This window comes from Papio anubis, chromosome 12, assembly GCF_008728515.1.
Source record: "Papio anubis isolate 15944 chromosome 12, Panubis1.0, whole genome shotgun sequence".
NCBI classification, from domain to species: domain Eukaryota; kingdom Metazoa; phylum Chordata; class Mammalia; order Primates; family Cercopithecidae; genus Papio; species Papio anubis.
The window spans coordinates 3,270,907-3,290,714 of NC_044987.1; the positions used below are offsets into that span (position 1 = coordinate 3,270,907).

The window sequence follows — 19,808 nt, forward strand, 5'->3', positions numbered from 1 at the left end:
CATCAGAGTTACTGTTTCGAGTAATGAAGAAGCACGGGGATTGATTTGATGACTAATGAATAATCAGATGCCATCAATAATTGTAATCACTAATCTGGTGCAATTAGAGGCAATTATAATAAATGCAATTTCCTCTCGCACAACTAACGAACTACAGAAATATGAATTGACTTAAGGGGGCTGGCAGTGATTTATGTGATTGTGAGATCATGAATCCCATTATCCTGGGAAAGATTCTTAAAGGGGCAGGGTCCTATTCTGGTTTCACCCCTACCTAATGAGAAGCTAGAAAGTGCAGTTCTAGAGGTAATGAGCACAGAGGCTACTGTATTTCTCTCGCAACTGGCTTTAGATAAGGGCCTTGTGCAGATTCAGCTGGGACTGCCATGAGAGGGCCTGTTCCTTTGAGTTCTGCTTACTGTAGTGATTCACCTTTAAGTCTTGAAGAATGAAGATGAAATATTCCAATCTATGCTGCACAAGAGAATGTGAAGAGGAACATCTCGATGGAGAAGACCTTTTTTGTATTCAGCCATGCCTGTTGACTCACTACCCTCTCCATAGCCAAAGAAATCCCCAGATTTCCACAGAAAGGTATTTTTATGTAAGTTGAATGGCCTTAGAGGTTGTCAGTATCTTTAAAAATGCTTAAATAGCTGGCCAGGCGTGGTGGCTCACACCTGTAATCCCAACACTTTGGGAGGTTGAGGCAGGTGAATCATGAGATCAGGAGTTCGAGACCAGCCTGGCCAATATGGTGAAACCCCATCTCTACTAAAAATACAAAACAACTAGCTGGGCATGGTGGCATGCGCCTGTAGTCCCAGCTACTCGGGAGGTTGAGGCAGGAGAATCACTTGAACCAAGGAGGCGGAGGTTGCAGTGAGCTGAGATTACACCACTGCACTCCATCCTGGGCAATAGAGGGAGACTCTGTCTCAAAAAAGGAAAGAAAGAAAAAAAAAACTTAAATAGCTATAATTATGTCAGTCCTGTTTTCAGAAATGTTGAGTTGCCATGCATTTTCTAATGAATCAGCCAGAGCTTTTTAAGGGACTCCACAGCATGTTCCCACATAGTTGTGACAGGACCGTAGTGAGCAAGGATGAGGTGGGAGCTAAGGTGACCAACTGCCCACCTGCCTGGAACTTACTGTGTTCCTGGGATTTAAGACTTTCAGTGTTAAAACTGGAAGAGTCTTGGGCAAACAGATGAGTTTTTCCCATGGAGATGAGGTCCAGGATAGAGGCAGAGGCCAGATAACATAGGGCCTCTCAGTCTCCTAGTAGCTCAGATACAATTCAACCTCCTGTGGTGCACCGCAGGCTCTGCCTGGTCTCACCTCCACTCCTCTCCTGCTGGTAGGTCCACCTCTATTCATTCTGCAGGGCCTCTAGTTTTTGCCTCAAAGCCCTTTGCTTTCCTTTTCTTTGCCTGGAGAGCTCTCTGGCCCTGATTTTTGTCAGAGCCCACTTCTTCTTGTCATTCAGGTCTTACCTCAAGTGGCCCCATGGAATTAGGCTTTCAGACCCTGGCCATCACAGCATCATCTGTGTGCGAGTAGGTGCTTCCCATCCTTGCCTGCCAAGTCACTGGCCTACAAGAGTGCCCCGCACAGGATGGGCCCTAATTAATATCATCCTGTAAATCACTGAGCCCCTTTCCAGCCCCACTTTTCTCTGTTGGTGTACAAGTGTTCATCCCCATTCACATTTGCCTACATGCTCTTCCCTGAACACATCCTGCTTCTTCCTCTCCATTCTGCCTGAAATACCTTCTCTCTAATCCCTTCAATTTTGGCTATTGGTTGAAATTCATCCAGAAGGTAACTTCTGCAAAGCCTTCCTGGCTCCATAGCTTTTTGGCTTATGCCTATAATCCTGCCACTTTGGGATGCTGAGGCAAGAGGACTGCTTGAGCCCAGGAGTGCAAGACCAACCTCAGCAACATTGTAGAACTTTTCATCTCTACAAAAACAAACAAAGGCATGGTGGCATGTGCTTTGAAGTCCCAGCTAGTAAGGAGGCTGAGGTGGGAGGATTGCTTGATGCTGGGAGGTAGAGACTGCAGTGAGCTGTGGTTACATTACTGCACTCCAGCCTGGCTAACAAAGCAAGATCCTGTCTCAAAAAATTAAAAAAAAAAAAATCAGGCTAAGTTAACATGTCCATCCCTTCACATACTTATCATTTTTATGGTAAGAACATTTGAAATTTACTCTCTTAGCAATTTTGAAATGTGCAGTACATTATTAACTATAGTCCCTATGCTGTACAATAGATCTCAAAAATGTATTCCCTCTAACTGAAATTTTGTACCCATTGACCAACATCATTCCCACCTTGTGCTTTAACAAACAACTAGCATGTTCCTGCGTGCCAGGCACTTTGCTTCTTACTGCTTCGTGTTTATCCTGTATGTCCACCTTTATAGGACAGTCCAGTCCAGACAGCACCAATAGCCTTTGCCTGAGCTCTGCTCCAGAGCTTCTCCAGTCCCGTGATCAGGCACTCACTATAACAACGGAACCAATGGAGGTAAATCCTACCCCAACGGGGCATTGGCAGGATTAAAGCAGATAGTGGAGAGCCTCTTGCACAGCACCATATACGGAGTAGGATCTCCTCCACACAGTAGGATTCTTGACTTGAATCGAAACAGAACTCACATAGTACAGCAATAAGAAAAATAAGAGTCTGCAGACATCATTGCTAGTCTCAGGGCTGCCACTAACTAGGTATGTGACTTTGACCATGCCCTTTTACCTCCTGCCGTGATTTCCCTGCGTGTAAAATGAGGCACTATTGTTTAGATTTCTCAAGGGCTTCCAGCTGTAACATTCCACAGTCCTATGCATTGCTGGAACTGCAGGGGCACAGGGGAGGGAGGGTGAACCTCACATGTTCATGTTTTAAAATTTCAAATGGAGGAAGTTGTTGTTTCCTCCTCTTCCCTTCTCCCTAGTGGTAGAAAACAAGCAATAAATATGGAAATCTTAAAAGCCAGAGAAAATAGTGAGTGTTCTCCATTTTGCTGACAAAGTACACAGAGGCTGCGTCACAAAATCAATGTGCTTATCCCTCTGCTGTGCTGCATGAATTCCTCCTGGCCCGAGCGTGGCTGGACCACTCACAGGACAGCTGTCCTTTGTTCTGTCAGTACAGGGTCCCCTGCTTGTGTGCTGAGCAGCGCAGCACTGGGTGACCACTGCACAGTGAAGGTGTGTGTTCCTTCGCCAGGGAGCCCGAACAGATGGAATCCATGCTTAGTGCGGTGACTGGAAGGATGTAGAAACAATGCAGGTGAATTGGGAGGGCGGTTCTGGGAGACAGTGGAAGAAAAGAGAAAAACAAAGACAAGGTAGAGCATTCCAGCTACAGGCAGCCAAAGCCTCTCCTGCCAAGGGACAGGTAGCTGGTTTTCAAAATCGTGCAGACATACTCAGTAACTGCTCTGCACCATCTTGTCTGCCTTTTAAGCACAAGCGAGGATTGCATCTGACTCCCATTACCAGCAAATGTCCCAGGAAGGACCTTAAGTAATAAGAGCCTTTTAAAGCTGATCTTCGCAAGCCCCTTCCCAAGACGGCACTTGGGTGGAGGGGCGGATGTTCAGCGGCTCTGTCAGCTCCGGATGCACAGTTGCCTCTACCCTGCGCAGCTGCCTGTTCTGGGTGCCCCACCGGAAGGTGGCAGCTCTTCCTCAGGCTCATGTGTTGCTTTCAGTCAGGTCTGTGTTACTGCCCCTGCTTGGGAGACAGGTAGACAAGCTCTCTGGTCTTTATCAGAGGTTGTCAGCATGGGGCCTCAAATTCACTCATCTCCTTTTTGTTTTTCAATTTGCCATGTTTCCCACATATCCAACTCAATCGCTTTTCTTTAACTTCACTCTAGATGAAGCAGCTCATCCCTGTGGACTTTTCTCTTCAATACCTAAGATGAGAGAGGCACTCAACGAGGCACCCAGCTCCCTCAGGGTCTGCAGTACCTCGGAGGCATACATACTGAGCTTTCATCCCCCAGGTCGGCGATGTTTAGGATGAGGAGGGTGGTCTGAGTCCACGGGCACCAGAACAGCCCCAGGCAGGCCGGAAGCCAGGTGTAACACTGGGCAGAGGGATGCCACTCACCTTTCCTCTGGGCTGGGTCCCCCCAGGCATTATTTATATGACTCCACACACCTAAAGACCACCCTTTCTCCCTTTTCCTACCCAAATCTTGTACATTCTTCTCAGCCCCCTTTCCTCCATGAAACAGCCTCTGAACATATTATTCCTCACGGATGATCACCTTCTTAAGTCCATCCAGATGTGTGCCTCTTTCTCACTATTTAGCGCTGTCCTAGAAAATACTGAGTAATTGTTCCATGCGTATACATCGTGTTTCGCCAAGTAGAATCTACCTTTATACAATCAAAAGTGTCACATTGATGGATGAGTAGCAGATAGGTAAATTTCTGATAAAGAGAATTAAATTAAATGTTAATTGTAGAATCTAGTGATGGGTTTACGGGTATTAACTAAACATCTTTCATCTTTTCTGTATGTTTGAATAACTTTCATATAAAAAATAATAAAAACTTAAGTTTACCTTGTATGTAATTACATGTTGACTTAACAAACTCTAATAAAGCATTTACTACCTGTGGGCTCCATGCTCTATGTGCATGGGCCCCCAGTAACTAGGGTGATGCTGAGAAAATGTAGTGGGTGCTCTACAAAAAATCACTCATTGTTGGTGCTGGCTGCTCATGTGCCATTGATTTACTCTCTTCTGGGTTTCCACCTTCCTGATTCGCCATCAGGGATGGACAGCATTCACATAGTAGGCTCGGGAAATTTTAGGGGTACAAGTACATGGCACTTTACCACCGTCTACCCCTGCCCATCTCTTCTGCCCAACCTGAACAAGAACAAGAACCATCCTCCTATGGCTGTTGGGGTACAAGTACCCATTGGCCTACTGGAATTGCCTTAGGGAAGATATGATTAAACACAGACTCCGCCCCGCAAGTTCTTCTATTGAGGAAAAGTGGAAATGAAGCGAGTGCTACTACACAACCACCCAACCTACACCTCTGTTACAATACTGGCTTTTTGACAAGGAAGCATTCATTCTTTCTGGCAAAACATTGTCCACTCTTAGCAGTTCTTCCATAGATATCAGATCTATATGCCAGTGACAATACATTAAGTCAGTAGCAGTCTATGAGCACTCGTTCAACCATGTTTTGGGAGTGGCTTCTATGTGTCCATCATTATCCCAAGCAGTGGCCAAGGAGAAGCTACAGAAGCAGATTCGACCAGGCCCTGTCTTTGAATAGTCTGTGGTCCTATGAGGGAGGCAGGTGAGCGTCAAGGCTCTGTGATAACTGTTCCAAGGGAGAGAACCGTTCCAAGCACACAGAGCATGTGGCTTGCTAAGCTCATCTTGGGGTAATTGCATTGTTTGCCTTCTTTCCTTTGAGGACTCAAGTGTGAAGCTTGCACACCTGGAATGGGAGGGGACAGGGATTCTCATAAGAACCTTTGTGCCATTTTCATATAGCAGTTAACAGACTGACAAGAATTCCAAAATAGCATCAGACGAGGAGATGAGCATAGGGGTCCTTAGAAATATTTGCTTGTTTTATGGTCAGAGGCCTGCAGGAAGCAGCTAATAACTGATCTTTTCCCATAGCCCCTAATGTCCTCTCCGTTTCAATCATGGACCAGAGTATTGTGTGACATTTCCCATATTATTGATGTGAGTTGTTATTTCTTTCTTTTATTGCCAAATAACTGTTTATACCTTTGGCTAGAATTTAAGATGCCAGGAGACAAGATTGTGCCTTGTTCCCCAGCCTCCACTGGCACTAGCACAGTGCCTGACTCACAGTAGGCACTCAATCAATGCATTGATTAATTAAGTCCTTCTTCTGCTGAGGGCCCATCATGCTTTGGCTGTCCCAGAGAGCTAACACTATCCCTGGGCCCACCCTAGGCACAATGGCATGCAGACAAACGAGCCTCCTTCGTCTGCCTTCCCTCTGCGAGCAGCATCAAGGACCCTGAGAGGCAAACTCAATGTGAATTTTAAAAACACGTTCTGTGGTGGTTGCAGAGCAAACCGGCCTGCAAGAAAAGGATTTTTTTCCCTCTTTCTTCAGCGCCACTGGAGCGGCTCCTTCCATTGAAAATACAGGGATTTGTGCTGCATGATTGTGCAGGGAGTGGGGGCCGAGTCCACGCCAGTCATCAAGGGCTCAGCATGCTCAGAAGGGCTTTGTGCTCCAGGCACTCCAGCAGCCTGGCTTGGCCCTAGCACACCCCTCCTCCTGCAGAGGCCACAGAACAACCATTTCAGCAAGTGACTTTTCAATAATGGCTCTGTGTGCCCAAAAAGGAAATCAATGTGATGGTTAGAAAAGTTTCTTTCTTTCTCCAACTCCTGTGCTCTCCCCAAAATATCAGAGTAAGGTTTGTTATCTGGGCAAAGAAACAAGCACAAGATTTTCTTTTACGTTGGGTGAGGAGCTAAAGGACTAAACATTTTTGAACACCTATGATGTGCTAGAGACTGTCTTACATACTGTCCTATTAAATATTACCAGGAGATCGTTGGCAAGGTATTACTCCCATCTTAAAGACGAGGGGACCAAGATTCAGGGATGCTTCACAAGCTAATAATTAAAACTTAATTCTAAAGTGTGTGTGTGGGGTGTGTGTGTGTATGAGTGTGTGTGTGCATGTGCATGTATGTGCGTATGCGTGTATGTGCGTGTGTGTGCATTTGTGTGTGCATGTGCGTGTGTGTATGTGTGTCTGGTCTGATGTCTTAGTGTTCATATCCATGAGCATCAGGAGAGCTTCCACTTCACCCATGTTTCAAACTCTAGAGAGGCTGCTCCCCCTGCTGAGTAGCCTGGTCGTGGCCAGGGCTGGGTGATGGCTGTTTGGATGCTCTCAGAAATGTGGTAAGCCGTTCACTTATTATTCAGGGAAACATCCGACAAAGTGATAGCTTCTTTCCTTGCTATCAGTATCTACTGCCAGCTGTTCACTTAGATTGAAGGATATGAGGGACTGAATGCTGAATTCATACATGCAGCTAACCGCCCTCCTCCAGACCCCAGAGGAGCCATTAGGATGAGTGTTTTTGGAGCGGCACTGCCTGGAAATGCCAAGGCCCAGTGGGGAATGAGAGGTGAGCGGAGAAATACGCGTGTCCCTGGATCCCTCCCTGGGTGGGGAAGACTGTGTGGTGGGACAGGGGCCTTCAAATATATGAGAAAACACAGCAAATACATGTCCAGTTCTTAGATATCATTGGCTTTTGTTGCTGGACAAAACCTGCGGTTTGTGTTTCAATGTCTGCGTGACTGCTGTAGCCTTTTCTCCTCTTGTTCTGAGCTTTCTTTCCTCCTGCAGCATCTGTCTCCCCAATTGTATTTCCTGGCAGATCGACCATGCATGTAGAACCTGCCTTATTTCACAGGAAGCATAAAACAATCCTGCAGCCACGACTCCTGTCCCCATTTCATGGAAGGGATGCTCTGAGGCCACCTCAATAACATGGGCAGGTGAGGATTTGAAGCCAGAAATTCTGATCTTCCAATCCTGGACTATAGTCATTGGGCCAAGCAGCTACTTTGCTTTTCCTGATTGAGTTAGGGCTGGGCACAGAAGCCATTTAAGCAGAGGGCCCAGGCCCCCCATTTCAGTGATGGAGACATCTACTCCATTCTCTCCTGGGCCGGTGTGACAGACACAGAGAAAGGCATTTATCAAGACTGCGCAGCAGCACCCTTTCCCAGTTCCTTAAATGTCAGGGTGTAAATCACGCTCGAAGCTTACTAGGAACATGTGGGTGTGAGCGAATCAGACAAGGATAATGTGTTTCTAATCCAATGGCTTTCACAAAGTATGATTTACATTTGCAGACGGTTTTGCAGTGGTTTTCCTGGGTTTTTCTTTAGCTTGCCATTCCCACTTATGCTACGAGTTTTATTACCTTTGGTCATGGGGGAGTCTAGAAGAGTCACTTATTCAAGAAAATGTATAAGAACAAGAACAACAGCAACAACAATAAAAATTATTTAAATATTTTTTTCAGTCTCACATCTCAGCAAGGCAGAGCTGTGTTTTATTAAACTTAAACAAAAATAAGCCTGCACCTTTATTGGCAACATTTAGTTCCAATACTAGATCTCCTAGTAGTCACAACTTCTATATTCAACAACAAAACAACAATGAAAAAGTCAACTTAAAAATGAGGAAAGGACTTGAAGAGACATTTCACAAAAAAAGATACATATAAGGCCATAAACACATGAAAATAACATTCAACATCACTGATCATGACAGAAATGCAAATCAAAACCACAATGAGATACTGCTTCACACCCATTAGAACGTCTGTTATGTAAAAGGGAAAATAGAAAACAGTCAGGGCTACTGAGGATGTGGAGAAACTAGAACCCTTGTGCACTGTTGGTGAGAATGTACAATGGTGCAGTTGCAGTGGAAAACAGCTTAGCAGTTCCTCAAATAAATTAAACGTCAAGTTACCATTTGACCCTGCTCTTCCACTTCTGGGTATACATCTAAAGGAACAGAAAGCAGGGACTTGAAGAGATACGTGTAGACTAGCGCTCATAGCAGCATTACTCACAGTAGCCCGAAAGTGGAAACAACACAGTGTCCATGACAGAGGAGTGGATGATCAGTGCGATGTGTGCACACACAAGAAGAGTATTCAGCTACAAAAAGGAGTAGGGTTCTGATACCTGCTACAACATAGATATATCTTGAAAACCTTATGCTAAATGAAACAAGCCAGCTAAAAATGACAAACGAATGATTTCACTCCCATAAAATACCTAGAATAGGCAAATTCAGAGAAACAGAAAGTTACCAGGAGCTGGAGGAGTGGGGTGGAGAATGGGGAGTTCGTGTTTAATGGGGGTATATTTTCTGTTTGGGATGATTTAAAAAGAATTCTGGACACGGATGGTTGTAACAGTTTTGTAACACTGTGAATGTAGTTAATGCCAGTAGATTGTATGTTTAAAATGGTTAAAGTGGTAAATTTGATGTTATGTATATTTTACTACAATAAATGAAAATCACCACAAACACCACTACTCCAAAAACCAAACAACCTATATACATGAAGGCAGCGGATCTTGCAGGCTGACTGTGACCTTTCCTTTCTCCCCAGCAAATGCCCTGGAGGAATCCCTGAACGTGAAATGCAGGAGCTGTCAGACTCCACACTTCTGCGCATGCCGTTCCTTCTGTCTGGAACGCCGTTCCCTACCTTGCCCTCCAAAATATCAGCTTATTGCAGAAGCTTCAGTTAATTCCCCTCCTATCAGAAGACTTAATGTTCCCATACTTGTTTGCTTAAAGCATTTCACACGCATCTTATGAAAACCCTCTATCTCGATGTTTTACTCACTTTGTATCCCCAGCTCAGAGTAACACTCCTAACTCATAGTAGAAACTCAATAAATATTTAATTACTCAGGTTGGCTTATGTTTAGTTTTATTTTAGTTCTATGCCAAGGGAACAGGCAGTCTTAACAGCTGAGAGAAAGCTGTTACAATTGCAATAGTGAAAAAGAAACATCAAGAAAGATAAAAGAAAGTGTTTCCTTCCCTCCTTCAGTTCCACTTCACTACCCTTTGCCATGGCATCTAACACATGTGGGGTTAAATCCTGATTTTGGGAAGGGCAGGGCAGCTCATGCCTGTAATCCCAGCACTTCAGGAGGCTGAGGCGGGACGATCACTTGAGCCCAGAAGTTTAAGACCTGCCTGGGCAACAAAGTGAAACCCTGTCTCTATCCCCACTCCACCCCCCCCCCCCAAAAAATAGAGCATGATGGCATGAACCTGTAGTCCCAGCCACTTCTCAGGAGGCTGAGGGAGGAGGATCACTTGAGCTCAGGAGATCAAGGCAGCAGTGAGCCATAATCACACCATTGCATCTAACCTTGGCAACAAAGCGAGATCCTGTCTAAAAGAATTAAACATTCTGGCTCTGGTCTGGCAGTGGAGCCTTGGTCTTGTCACTCGGCTTTGCTGAAGCCTCAGCTTTCTCATCTATGAAGCGGAAATAACAGGTTCCTGTTAAATGGTGGCCAGAGAAGCTGTTGCTCATGGCAGGCACTGAGTGTGTGCTGAGAGATCTATTGCAGAGGTCGTCATCATCACTTTGTTCACTGGTTCCCCACCTCCCACTACGGTTCTCCCTTCTCTCTCACCCCTAGCAAGGTGTAGTTTAGATTTCTTCCTTAACTACTGCCATATTTTTTTTCTCTGATAAGCTATTCTATGGGCAACACAGTCTTGATTTTTTCTAGTCTAATCGTTAACTCTTTCATTTGTTCTCTTTAGCATTTGGGAGGGGAGGGAGTTAGGGTCAGGGTGAGGTTAAGGGGTCGTTGGCCCTCCAGCACAGCTGTTCTAAGGTCACCATTTGCTGCTTAAATCCCTTTCTTGGCTGCATCAAAGGGCAAATGCCCCACATGAGCCGAGGCTGGCAGGACCTCTGGTGCCTTGGCATGTAGTTGGAGTCCTTTAAGCTTCTATTCTTGGGTGAATCATAGGGCTTTTGTTCACAGTTCCAGCCCTCCCTATAGTGGGGAAAGTGTTTTCCCTTCCCTCCTTTTTCCCACCCTCCTTTCTCTTTCATACGCTTTCAAGTCCCCCAGTAAAAGAACTGGTCAGTCTTTTTTTTCTCTCTCTTGAGAAAGGCACTCAACTTTACTAGATGACTTTCACAGTAAATTCATTCTTTCCTTTTTCTTTTTGCCCGTGAGTTCTCATATGCTCAATCTTCTTGTGGGGTAGAAAGTAGATTTAAAAAGGATATAAAGCTTCCACCACACTAGTCTAGGTGTATCTCAAACCCTCCTAGAATTTCATTCATGCACTCAGCAAGTGTTCATTAAATACCTACTAAGCACCATGCTCTATGCCAGTCACCGGAGGGTTTCAGATGAAGGGGACATTGTCCTTGCCTTAAAGTGCCTGGTAAACATGTAATTGCAAAGTGATTTTCTATCTGATGTGTGGAAGGATTTCAAGATATAGAGGTAGCCCCAGGTAATTCACCTTCCTCAGATGCATCCAGTGGGGAGGGATGATAGCACTAGAATTAACAAATACACAGTCTGCTTCTTTCTAGAAGGCACTTGTACACTCCTCAAACAAACTCTATAATAGTGTGTGAGGTGGAGAGGTGGAGTCCTTAGATTATAGGTTGGGGGAGAGAGAGGGTGGCTGAGGAGGTTGACAGAATAGGATAAGAAACTTCATTCCCTCCAAGGGTAGACTATTCATGGCATTGCAAAACAGTAATGATTAGGCCTATTTGCAAAGAATATCAAGTCCATTAGGTACAGGGGAGGTATTTAAGGGTAGGTGGGCAGTCACTCCAAGCCCAGGCTTTTCAGTCCTTCTTTTGATTTTTCTCTTAATCACTTCCTAGAGGATTTATAATTCTTATATAAATATCCATGCCGTGAAACCAACACATGCATCAAGCAGCCTTGATTTCAGTTGGTGCGCGTTAAAGTCTCTGGAGTCTCCCATGCTGTAGAAACCCACATTTTCCCTGGAGAGCCTTGACACTCTTATGGCCCTTCTTGGTTTCCTTGGGCACTGATGAGCCTCTCTGCATTTCCCCATCCTATTTACCCTCTGAGAATTGTTTTTGTTCCCCATGATGAGAAAGGAGCAAGGTTGACAGCCTAATTTTTCCCTCAAGGTTCAAAGTTGAGTCTTGTGTGTACAAGTGCAAGCATCTACATATGTTTACAACAACGTAAGGGTTCCACTCACTCAGAGAAATTTTATCAATTATTTAAGAGTCTATCTTTTACATGATTGTCCTCTGGATTTACTAAGAGCTTCATAAATACCTTTTCTATCTGGGGATCAGCCTTTATGGGCAACTGGGTGGGTAAACTGTGGCAGGACGTCAAATTGTGCCATTAGCCACAGCCTGGATTCTGCTCACTGACCTGTCCAAAACATCGGTTTAGCAGAAACTGCATGACAGCTTCTCCAAAGAGGAAAACAACAGCCTAGGAGGTGACTAATTTCAGTGTTTCTTCTGGCTTGAAGTGTGCTGAAGCAATACTCAGTTCCATCGCCATCTGTATTTACTGAGCACTCATGACATCTAGGCACTGGGCTAGGCACTGTGGGGAATACCAAGGAAATAGAATGCAGTCTATTGGGAAATACAAAACACACACACTAAACAGTTAGAACCAACAAAAGATGAAATCAAATCAAATCAAATGTCTAAACATCAAGTGTGCTATGAGAGGTCAGGGAAGAGGAGATCCACATAAGCTACAGTCATAGGCTGTTAGATGTAGAAGAGACTTCTGGGATCAAGCACTCATTCATCCATTTATTTAGCATGCATTTATTAAATATTTACTGAATGCTTACTCTGTACTGGGATCTGTGGAAGGTGTTAGATAAAAAGAATGAACTCAATTATTTAGAGGAGATTACTCAAGTTAGCAGCAGAACTGGAAACAGAATCCGTGCCTTAACACAACATTCTTTCAACAAATACAGAAAAAGAAGTCATCATGGGCACCAGGATAGATGCAGGAAGACGGTATTGCATATTGGTGAAGCATCTGTGGCACTGAGCAGCTGCACGAACCCGTGAAAGTTCCTTAACATCCCCTAGCTTCTATTTCCTTAATTATAAAATGCAGATAAGAACACCTCCCTCATAGAACAGATGTGAGCATTAAGGGAACTAAACATGTAAAGGGCACAGCACAATTTCAGACACAAAGTAAGCGCTTAATAAATGCCAGTTATTTTTATTACAGAGCGATCTCAATGGATCAAACACGGTGCCAATCCTTAAGAAACTTACATGAATTCTCTTGAAGAGGGAAGGCATATTCTCAGACCAAGGTGTCTCCCTGATAACAGAACTTTGGGAAAGATTTTAAGAAGTTAAATAAAAACAGACAAAATGAAAACAAGCATAAAGATAGAGAGGTGAAAGTTACACCTTATCTGCAATGCTTGAGACCAGAAGTGTTCCAGGTTTTAGATTTTTAAAAAAATTTTTGGAACATTTGCATTATACCAGTTGAGCATTTCTCATCTGAAAACCTGAAGGGCCCCAATGAGCATTTCCTTTGAGCCTTCTGTTGATGCTCAAAACATTTCAGATTTTGGAACTTTTCAGATTTCAGATTTTTAGATTAGGGATACTCAACTAGCACTTGATCAATGGGCTGAACATTCTCAATAGTTATTTGATTTATCACTTTCCAAATCTACCAAAGAGTCAGATTGTTAAATCCTGGAAAGGAAAACATTCAGAGCCCATCTAGTCCATACCCCTGCCTCTCCTCTATGAATATACTAAGAACACTAATTAAAAGTCCTGTGTATTTGAGTGCATGCTCCCACAACGTTGTAAGCATCATGATCTATGGTCGCTTGGCTCTGAAGAACTCTGGGATGTTAGAAATAGCAGGAAAGAAAGAAATTACATAAGATGGCTTTTTCCAAGGATGGGTCTTGGGAAGCAAATTCAATAATGAGGCTTCTTCCTCCTTCTCTATCCCCAACTAAGGCAGAACAGAGTTCAACAGCCTATACCCAGGAAATAGAGCAAATCTTAGTGTAACCCATCCAGGTAAGAGTATGTCAAGGAACTAATTTGGGAAATGGAAGAGGCATGATGATAAGAATATCCAGGTGGTGGTCATGTGCAGTGAATGCAGAAGAGAATTGTGATCACAGATGTCACTAAGCTGTTGGTTATAGAACTAGAGATGAAGTAAGGGGAGAAGGGTCCAGAATAAAAAATCCAGCCCCCAGGGGTGGGGGAATAAAAACTGTTTCGTAGGGAATGAGGGCATCAGCCAAACAGGCTAGGGTTCAGAATAAGGAGACCCAAGGGCATGAGGACAGAAGCCTATCCATTTAGAACCAGCACATACAATGAGAATAGCCGGTCAGCTCTGGGAGACCGGGGGGGTTACACATAGGTACATCAGCCACAGCGTGGGCAGAGTTCCTCCAGATTTGATGCACTGGCTGGGTGAGACTTGTAAGAGGTTGCCAGGCTGACTTGTCATTGCTCGGGACTAGATAGGACTGAAACTACCAGCTGAACTGCTCCTGGCCACAACATGGAGGACAGTATGAGAAGTAATTTGCACAAGGGAATACCTTGAGGTCTCCCTCATGATACTTCAAAAATTGAAGCGTCTTTCCATTTGTGCATGAAGAGAAGTATAAATTTTTTTTGTCACTTTGGCAGCAGTCTTTTGTGACCACACCCATGCGTAAGACATAACTGTTACCTCTGCCCTAGCCCCTGATTCAAATCAAATGCTGACGCTTGTTAATATTTCTCTAAATGCCACTGTGGTGGAGATGACCCTCCCTCACATTCCTTCCTGTTCCCAACCTGCCCCCAATATACTATTGTTTTTAAGCAGCTCACCTGTTAATTAAAAAGTAGGAATCAATTGGCCTCATCTCTCCATTCCAGGCTCCTGTGCACACAAGGATTAGAGCTGCCTCTACTTAAGTCAATTAGAGATAAGGAGAAGCTGACATTTCGACAACCTACCTTATCACACTGCTCGAAAACAGCTCAGATTAAAATGTACAAAGATGATTTCTTTAGTCCTTTTCCTCCTCCTTTACCTTCTTTTAATTATTCCAAAGAAAGCTGACAATCCAAGCGGACATTGGAGATGCACGCTTCCACCTATGGTGATTAGCCCACCTGAAACACACGCCTGATCTGTCCTACTGTAAGTACCACTGTAGACCCGCACCTGCCCACTCAACCATCCCCAGCTGGGGTGCAGAGAAATACTTAACCTGTGCTTCAATTTAGGGTGACTGTCTTTTCTACTGTGATGCAGTAAAATGGGGGTCGGACATGGAGTCCAAAGACATGGATTCATATTCTGACTGTGCCACTTAATGTGCTACCTAATCCCTTGGGCTCTTGGTTTTTCTGAGTCTCAGTTGCCTTAACTGTGAAATGGGTCAATAGTTCTTGCCTAATGGCACTGTTGTGAGGATTGAGCAAGAGCACACCTGCACCTGCACAACAGGGAGCCTGCTACAATGGATGCTTGGTAAATGTTTACATGGAATCTCAACACCCTGGGATGCATCCTAGGTAATTTCTGAATGGAGCCATGAGGCAGTTTGCAAGTAACTCCATGTATCACAGAAATGTTTACTTGTTGATCTCAGGCATTTTTTTTTCCAGGCAAAATGTTTGTATATATACATGCGCACACACGCACATTACTGTTAAGTAACCCCACAAGTTTGTTATTGTGGTCTCCATTTTAAAACGAGGGGGCTGAAGATCAGAGAGATTAATTACCTTGCCAAAGTTCATTCATCTGGGGAACAGCAGAGCTGGGATCTGAACCCAGAGCCCATTATCTTCCCATTACCTCATGCCCCAGTGATGCTGAATAATCACGGGAAAGCAAAGCAGTGTGGTCTGATGACCTTTTCATTCATTCACACAGTGAAGAGAGTGCCACCTTACTGACATCAGTCTGGGAACGTATTAGCAATTTTCCAAATTTGCCCAGTCCATTAGCTAGGCTCCTTCTGGCTACCTTTGACTTCTGGCCTACCCCGACGCTGCTAAATGCTGGTGTGGCTCCTGCACAGAGGCACTAGCTATGTTCTGGTGCTTCTCCACATCATCATTCAGCAAACCACTTCCCCTGTCTCGCCTGCAAACCCTTTACAGCAACCACTGGTCAACAGCAGCTGACATTCAAACAGTGCTTCCAATGTATAGGATGCGATTTCCGGCGCGTTATAAGCATTGCGAATGCTCTGCGATGGGCACCAGGGGCAGCACCCAGGTCCCACTTCAGGGAGAGATCGTTGCCCAGCTGACCAGAGTGCCCTTGGCAAACAGGTGGTTATGGCTCTCAGCCCTTTTGGGGATCAGTCCTGCTGGAGAGAGACCTCTCTCAGGGCCATGTCCCTTCCCCAGGTGGCCACATTCAAGACTAAGCATAGAGGTCTGGCAATCTCAGCCTCCTAAGAATTATTCTGAGGAGTAATTACCGCCCCCTTGTTCCATTCAGAAATTACTTAGTATGCATCCCAGGGTGTTGAGATTCACCTTAAACATTTATCAGGCATCCCTTGTACCAGGCTTCCTGTGTGCAGGCGCACATGTGCTCTCACTCAACCCTCACAACAGTGCCATTAGGCAAGAAATATCGACCCCTTTCACAGCTAAGGCGACCGAGGCTCAGAGAAACCAAGGGCCCAAAGGGTTAGGTCACCCTCACTCCAGCCCTCCCTGTGGGGCTGCTCCCGGCCGCCACTGATCAGTGTCATCGTCTGAATTGTCCCTCTGTTCATTCCTGCTTCCTCATCCACCTTTCCACAGGTGCTGATTTCAAGGTCACTCCCCAATCAACAACTTATTTGCTAAATTATGTCTCAGATTCTGTCTCCTGCAAAACCCAGTCTCAGACTCAGGCAGGTCTTACTATTAACCACTTTACAGATGAGAAAACAGTTCAAGATTAGTTGGTCAATCCAGTGGCTTATGGTTAGGCACTTTTACTATTTTCTACTTCAAAACTGTTCTTCTGTGCTCATCCTTTTTTTCTAGAGCATGATCCTGGTGGATTAAAGACGACTATGAGTTATTTCATAGTCCTGTCGCTGAGAGGTGGATTCCATTTCCCCTCCCTCTGAGTCTGGGCTGGGCTTGGTGCCTTGCTAGACCAACAGAGTGCAGCAGAAGGGATCACACGTCAGCACCAGACGCAACCTGGGAGGACCTAGAGCCCCCACCTTGGTCTCTTGGAGTTTGATGCTGCCACTGAAGATCCAGCATTCCTACTGGAAAGATTGTATAGAAACATCTTGAGACTCCACAGGAGAAGAAGGAGCCCGTGTGGGCATGGCCTTCCACAGCAGCAAGGCATGAGAGCGAAGCGGTCTCAGATTCCCCAGACCAGCCCAGTCACTAGGCGAATGTCACTGCTAGGCCTGCCTGAGACCACGTGGAGTGGGAGGATCACCAAGCTGAGTTCTGCCCAAATTCCCCATCCACAAATCAGGATGGTTTGTTACACAACAGAAGCTAACTAGACCAACGGCACACTCCCTGAATTATTGCTGAATTATGGCGAGAAGTCCTCTGCAGTGTTCTCAACCTTGTCTCCTCTGGAGTCTTCCTCCTTCAGCTATGCTACCCTGTTCAGCATCTTACTCCCCCTGCCCACCCCACTTCTCTATTTTCAAACTGCACAGAGAATTATTTCACTTCCAGGTGTACCTTAATGTCTCTTCTTCCTTTTCTTTTTTTTTTTGCTTGAGATGGAGTCTAGCTCTGTCACCCAGACTAGAGTGCAGTGGCTCGGCTCACTACAACCTCCACCTCCTGGGTCAAGCTATTCTCCTGTCTCAGCCTCCTGAGTATCTGATATGACAGGCATGTGCCACACACCTGGCTAAATTTTGTGTTTTTAGCAGAGATGGGGTTTTCACCATGTTGGCCAGGCTGGTCCTGAACTCCTGACCTTAAGTGATCTGCCCACTTCGGCCTCCCAAAGTGCTGGGATTACAGGCATGAGCCACTGCCCCTGACCCTTCCTTTTCTTCTAAACTTCATAAAGGAGAGATCAATATACACTACCAACACTTGTACACTACTGCCTTCCTTGTTCACTTTTGAATTCTGACTTCTATCTTTACTATTTTTTGTTATGAAAAAGTTTAGCTGGTATTTTTGAATCATAAAATCTGGTGACACTTTCTTACTTTAACCATCATTTGCTTTTGGGAAGCCATTCTCGAAACCCACCTCTGACAACTAGTATTACAAACTGTCAGCTAATGTCCTAGGAGTTCTCTTGACATTCATTTATTTATTCACTCATTCATTCAGCAAATATCTTTCCAGAATCTATCCTGAGATACTGTCTGTGATCTCATGCTCCCTGGCCAGTTAGCAGAAAGAATGGCCAATCCAGAAAAAGGGATACGAAGTCAGCTGGTACAACCACAACCAATCCATCTCAAATATGATGCATTCCGATTTTAAAAACATTGGTAGATGCTTTCATGTTTCTGAGGCATGTGTGGTCAGGAAATTTTTTCCTTTAGTTAACCCAGTAGCTCGCAGCTCTGGCTACACATTAAAATCACCAGCAGAGCTTTTAAGAAATACTAATGCTTGTGTGTCACCTCTGGATATTCATTAGTCTAGGGTAGAACCCAGGCATTAGCATGTTTTAAATGGCTGCTAAGTGATTTTAACGTGCAGCAGCTGGGGTTTGAAGGCTATTGACTGACCTAAATCCCTAATAATACAGCTTAAGATCATGTTTCCTGCTCTATACTCTGTGGAGGCTGAGGAAAGCGCTGAGTGGAGTCACGGTTTTGGACACTTGAAGTTTTCCTGAAATCTCTTTGCAGCTTTTCTGTCCCAGGTTAAATAATCCCAGTTCTTCCAACCTTTCCACGTAGGTTGTATTTGCAGCACTTTAATCACACTTTAATCTTGTTTTGATTTAGCTCCAACAGGTCTGTTTCCCTGGAGAAAGCTTTTCCAAGGTAGATGTCTGTGTTTTACAGAAACACATAACCCTGATAGCTCATCAATTCAACCGTGAATTGCGCAGTGGTTGTTATGAAATACATATCAGTAAAGATCTCAGCAGACCATTTTGTTTTATTTCTAGACTTACATTAGCTAAAAATGAAACACCGCAAATATCAACAAGGAGGCTTTTTCTTTCTGTTGTTCTGCAAATATTGTTAGCAATGCATTTGGTCACCTGACTTACGAGCCAGCTGAGAGCGTACAGGGCTTGACTTCGTTCTCCAAAATCTTTTCTCACTCTCCCAGTAATTGCAGTAATCAATGGTCCCAAGGAAATTTGAACTCACTCAAAAGTCAGCCGGGGATGCTAAGTCTGGGAGGGGAAGAGATCCCGGATGACCCAAGCAGTAAATTAACACACATTGATGAGGCCGATTAGCAGTCATAAAATTACACATCTCTCTAATCCAGGAACCCAGAGTCACTTCCCAATGTGGTCTTTTGATATATCTGCCTGGCGATCCTTTCATATAAATCACGTCAATTTAAATTTTAATTTGCTTATAATTTCAAGGGATGTTTGACCTATTATTATATTAGAAATGAGAGAAACATGAGTTTATGAAAAATTCAGGCATAAAGGTCTTCAGCAATTACAAAAGGGGAAGCAGTTAATAGAGAGGAATGGAAACAGGGGGTCTTAATTACATTGAGGACAGGGCAGCACATTTCAACTCATGTATGCACAAAGTCCTTTTGGAATGCTGCTCTAGTTTGGACAGCTGACCCTCCAAACCTCACGTTAAAATGTGATCCTCAGTGTGGAAGGGGAGCTTAATGGGAGGTGTTTGGGTTAGGAAGGTGGATCCCTCTTGAATGTTTTGGTGGCGTCCTCACGGTAATGAGTTCTTGGTGTTAGTTCCCACAAGAGTACCCTACAGGCTGGTCATTTAAAAAAGCCTGGCACCTTCCTGCTGCTGCTGCTGCTGCTGCTGCTTCTTTCTTCTTTCTTCCTTCTCCTTCTCCTTCTCCTCCTCCTCCTTCTTCTTCTTTTTTGAGATGGAGTCTCACTCTGTCACCCAGGCTGGAGTGCAGTGGCACAATCTTGGCTCACTGCAACCTCCACCTCCTGGGTTCAAGCGATTCTTCTGCCTCAGCTTCCCAAGTAGCTGGGACTACAGGCAACCACTACCACACCCGGCTAAT

General features: G+C 44.7%; 1 protein-coding gene and 2 long non-coding RNA genes across 10 annotated transcripts in view; 2 read left to right on the top strand and 1 right to left on the bottom strand.

Annotated features, from left to right (window-relative positions):
- NTM (neurotrimin) overlaps positions 1-19,808 on the bottom strand; it is a 1,410,016-nt gene that overhangs the window by 801,718 nt on the left and 588,490 nt on the right. The window lies entirely within an intron of this gene.
- On the top strand, positions 517-3,976 carry LOC110741321. Its single transcript, XR_002517371.2, has 3 exons — positions 517-604; positions 2,434-2,537; positions 3,894-3,976. It is a non-coding gene; the product is annotated as an uncharacterized LOC110741321 (long non-coding RNA).
- On the top strand, positions 6,917-9,501 carry LOC103878028. The gene is made up of 3 exons (XR_637997.4): positions 6,917-7,184; positions 7,440-7,560; positions 9,201-9,501. It is a non-coding gene; the product is annotated as an uncharacterized LOC103878028 (long non-coding RNA).